Source organism: Mytilus galloprovincialis, chromosome 4 (assembly GCF_965363235.1).
Source record: "Mytilus galloprovincialis chromosome 4, xbMytGall1.hap1.1, whole genome shotgun sequence".
In the NCBI taxonomy this organism is placed as follows: domain Eukaryota; kingdom Metazoa; phylum Mollusca; class Bivalvia; order Mytilida; family Mytilidae; genus Mytilus; species Mytilus galloprovincialis.
Window position 1 is genome coordinate 67390083 of NC_134841.1, and position 5119 is coordinate 67395201.

General features: G+C 33.1%; 1 long non-coding RNA gene across 1 annotated transcript; it reads left to right on the forward strand.

The window, feature by feature from the left end:
• The first annotated feature begins 456 nt into the window (after positions 1 to 456).
• On the forward strand, positions 457 to 1392 carry LOC143070720 (uncharacterized). Its single transcript, XR_012976660.1, has 2 exons — positions 457 to 697; positions 1044 to 1392. It is a non-coding gene; the product is annotated as an uncharacterized LOC143070720 (long non-coding RNA).
• The last annotated feature ends 3727 nt before the right edge of the window (positions 1393 to 5119 follow it).

Below are 5119 nucleotides of genomic sequence, written 5' to 3' on the forward strand. Positions count from 1 at the left end.
CCCAACATTACCCTTCTTTATGATGTTATATATGCTAGCTGGGGCATTATTGGTGTCCAATGGACACATTCTCCGTTTATTTGGTTATATTGAGTAGAAGTTCCGAGTAAAATGATGCGTATAAAATATCTACATAGAAATAAAGCAGTTGGATTTGTGGGCAAGGTGGTAAAAGCTCAGAGGGAGGGTTAATAGCTGTGACGGAGCTTGTAGAATGCATAGAATACGAAGACGGACGATGGTGTAGACATCAACAGGCGCGGAGAAATCTAGGTGAGGCAGTGGCTGACATGATGACCAATGTGTGGGTAGTTTGAGAGACTTGCACTAACTCAATAAAGAGGAACCAATAGCTTGTAAAAAACTTCCTCATAGTGAACACTGATAAGTTTGATTGCTCTTTTTTGGAAATGACACTACAAAATGAGATTTGTTACTGGATTAGTACTTATACATGTCAAGTGACATGATATTCGCGTGTAATACACGCTTTTTCAACGGTTTACACGCGAGGATTTTGTCACATGGCGTGTACACGCTTTTCACCACTTTACACGCAATTACACGCTTTTTCGTTCTTTTCATTTTTTGGTCGTTAGTGATATCGCTATTCTCGGGTTTTTACCTTATTCGGCGATAAATACCGAAAAATTAGAAGGCTGCCGTTTATTTTTCTCATATGGACAAACAGTAAAAGGTAAGTAGTTTGTGATTAGTTTTAACGATTTTGTGATTTTCTTTCAAATTCACTTTATAGGGGAAATGTGCACAGAAAGAGGTCACTTTCAGGGCCTGTACCGTCGTCTAAAGTGCCGATTGTTAAAGCCAAAACGATGTGTACGGCAAGATTCAAGATTTATAAATTATATTTTGGAGTTCGAGTTTAAATGATCGAGTGACAAGTAACGCATAATTTGTATGTTGCAATGATAAAAAACAATACATGTGAGAGGAGAAATACAATGTAGCTATTTGAATAAGCATTTAACAAGTTTATCTAATGGAAATCAAATTTATAAAACATTTTTCTTCTTCAATTTCAGTTTCAAATCTAGCCAACACGGCAACAGAAATCTACAGGCCATGGGGATAAAGATATCACAGAACTGTTGGATCAGCTCTCATAGTACCAGCTTTCTTCTGATGAACTACCCAGTTTTAACCAGGCAATAGCAATGGGAGCAATGGCAGAGATAATAGATGACATTTTACATTGCCAAAAAAAAACCAAACATTATGACATTCTTTCAAATCTTGATGAAGCTACTAGAATTCCTACTGTGGGAGAGCCTTTTCAATTATAAAGAAATTGACACTGAATTCTGATCAGAACTTGACTATGTTACATTTGTATTGTGTGCTGTTATCAAATAAATGTAACTAAACTTGAAACTAGCAGTTGTTTTGAATATGTGCCTAGTGGTGGTGCTTTAAAAGCAACATAACAGACCACTGTTTAATACAATAAAAGTTCACAGTACAATATATATTGGTTTTTTATATTCACAAATTTGTATGAAATTATGAACATTACCACATTAATGCATATTAACAAGTCCGCATCTACGTCACGCTTTTTCACACGCTTTTTGACATATCATGTCATGTCATGACATGATTTCCCATTGTCTTATGTTAGATAGCAATATACATAAACTTTACTTGCTTTCTTACAAATAAAAGCGTACTGTTTGTCAAATATATGTGCATAATGTAAGTATGTAATCAGTATTTTTCATAGATTTGATATCCAGTAGTTGAATAGTTAAAGATATTTATTTTCTTTATGCTGTATGGCCACAACCTGTATGTATTTGCCAAAAAAATATTGCAAAAAGAGGGCAAAGATGTCACATATTTCCTCAAAATTTGACCCAAAGTAGAATTTCAATCCCCTGGAGTGTTACCTTTTCTAAAACAGTTTACAACTTTATATATATCTATTTATCAGGTCTTGTCATTCTTTGATGTGGTAATGTCATTCTTTGATGTGGTTAACCCATTACTTGATGAGGTAAAACCACGTGACCAATTCGGAAAAACCTGTTCTATTTTTAGATAGATTTCCATGTTGTATGTTGTATGTGTCTTGAATGAGTGTGGCAATCCATCGAATTATTGTTAAAATTAAAGTTCGGGAACTGTTTGAGTTAAACTTTGAGTTAGTTTTCGAATTCAAGTCAAGCTTAGAATTAAAGTTCTAGTTAGCATTGAGTTTCGAGTTTCGACAGGATGTGTAAACTTTTATATTAAGTATTGTGCAATAGCAAGAAATTTTCAATTGCACAGTATTGCGCAATAGCAAGAAATTTTCAATTGCACAGTATTGCGCAATAGCATGAAATCTTCGATTTTACAGTGTTGCGCAATAGCAAGAAATATTGAATTGCACAGTATTGAACAATTGTAAGAAATATTCAATTGCCATTATTACGCAATAGAAAGAAATCTTCTTTAGCACAGTATTGCACAATAGAAAGAAATCTTCAATTGAAATTTAATACAATTTTTTTAACCCATTTAAGATTTTTAGATAATTTACCACATTTATTTTGTGTTAGAAACCTATAATATTACAATGTATGTCAAAAATTTGATCACAATCCAAATTCATACAGTATAAATCTTGAATATTGTGTCAAACTTGCACCAACTGTTTAGGGTTCGACCTCTTCGGTCGTATCAGGCTGCGCTCAGCGAAGCATTTTATTGGCAATTATTGCGAATCAATAACCTGTAATCGACCAAAAATATTTCATTGAATGATTGTGAATCAATAACGTACTGTTTAAAAAAAGTAAAATCACAAAAATACTGAACTCCGATGCAAATCCAATCGGAAAGTCCTAACCACATGGCAAAATCAAATGACAAAACACATAAAAAACGAATGGACAACAACTGTCATATTCCTGACTTGTTATAAGCATTTTCAAATGTAGAAAATGGTGGATTGAACCTGGTTTTAAAGCGCTAAACCTCTCATTTGTACGACAGTCTCGTCAAATTCCGTTATATTTACAGCGATGCGTGAACAAAACAGACATAATAAATAAAACAGTCAAAATATGGGTACAGCAGTCATCACTGTGTTACAATTTTAAAAGAAACAATTTTACAAAAAGGCACAAAAGCATCTATCAAACATTGCTTCGCGTGTCTGACGTCAGAAAATTATACGTCACATAGGAAGAAATTTTGTCGTTCAATGTTTATACAAAACAATTTTATAATTTCACATGGAGAATGTTGGCATACAGGGTTAAAAATTCAAAAGTATGTTTGAATTAATTTCAGAAAATTGACCGAGATTTAAAATTTTCCAGAAGTTCTTTAGAATTTCAAAGAATCCACCACTACGCGATTAAAATAATTTTGTCGTTTATCGTTTAACTTTTTGATTTTGTTGCCGAAATACAGTACCTGATCGTGACATTGACAAGGAATGCAGAATTATGGAGCACGTGAAAAATAAGTGTGTTGATAGAGCGATGTTATTAAAATTTTGTTTTGCCTTTTTCATGCGTTTGTATTTGTGGATTAAACTTTGTCAAATAATAACAGGTTTTTAATGCTTTGAAGTATTATTTTTTTTCAGTTTCAATTTACACTATCCATTATTTACTTCCACGTTTGTTTACCTTTTCTTTTATCGATATCACGAGTTTTCCCTCGGACTTGCGCTGTGCTAACGAGAGGTCTCATAAGGAAAAGCTATCGGGAAATTATAATTCGGGAAGACATTAATTTAACATCAGTACTACATTATTCAATATTTTGATAAGATAAAGGATTTTCGTTTGTCCATATAAAAAAAGAAGATGAGGTATGATTGTCAATGAGACAACTATCCACCCAAGTTCAAGTAAAGTGGATGCAAGCAATTATAGGCAACCGTCGGCTATAAAAGACCCGACATGAAAAATATGAAACAATTCAATTGAGAAAACAAACGGCCTAATTTATATAAAAAAAAGACTAAACGAAAAACATACATGATAGATACTTGTTTTAATAACTAGGCTCAAGCTGGCACTTTTCGCAGCTAATCAAGATAGCAGCCACTTTTTTATGGTAATACTTATATATTCAAGTAGTTATGTTGTCGTTTTCTACCAAAGTAACTAGTTGTTTGTTATTTATTCACAGATAGAGATTGAAAAATACTAAAATACTGTTGATAATTGGATTGTAGACAATATGACATTGATTAACATACACAAAGAAAAACAGCTATCAAAATGCAAGTATACTACTAACTATCAATAAGACAAATATTTTAGAATTTTTACTTAAACATCCAGGAATATTGGGAATATAAAATGAACTACTCTTATATGAAGTCGAAAATCGTCATAGTATTGTTATGCAACAACCCTGTTTGAATTATGTGTCATATCTATTCCATTTTGCGCATGTATATCTTTTCTAGTCACGATTCTGTTAACGCTTACATGTGGATATCACTCATCAGATCATCCTTTTGCAGTTTGCCCTGGAAATTCACGGAATAGGTACAGATGGGGTCTTTACTTTTGGTGTAATTTGTAACATACGAATATTTTAAGCAAAAGAAAAAATATCATATATTGACGGACCAATGCGAGTGCTAAAATATAGAAGAGTAATACAACAATTTAAAGGTAATATAAGTAAGAAGATGTGGAATGAGTGCCAAGGAGACACCTCTCCATTCGAGTCACAATGTATAAAAAGTTAACAATTATATGTCAAAGTACGGTCTTCAACACGAAGCCGTGGCTCACACCGAACAGCAAACTATAAAGGGCCCACAATGACTAATGTAAAACAATTGAAACAGGACGGTCTTATCTATATAGAACACGAAAAGTGAGAAACACTTATGGACCACATCAACAAATGACAAATACTGTACAACAGGTTCCTGACTTAGGACAGGTGCATTAAAATGCAGCGAGTTTGAACCTTTTAACAGGAACAAATCTTCACATTAACCCGAGAAAGTAAAAGACACACTATGATTTTTTTAAATATCGATTGAAAAGGCTTAACTCGATCAAAAAGACATTTAAAGATTACAACTGAAATGTGCAATACATGTCTTATGTACTATGTATCTTTATCTTTGTCGATTTAG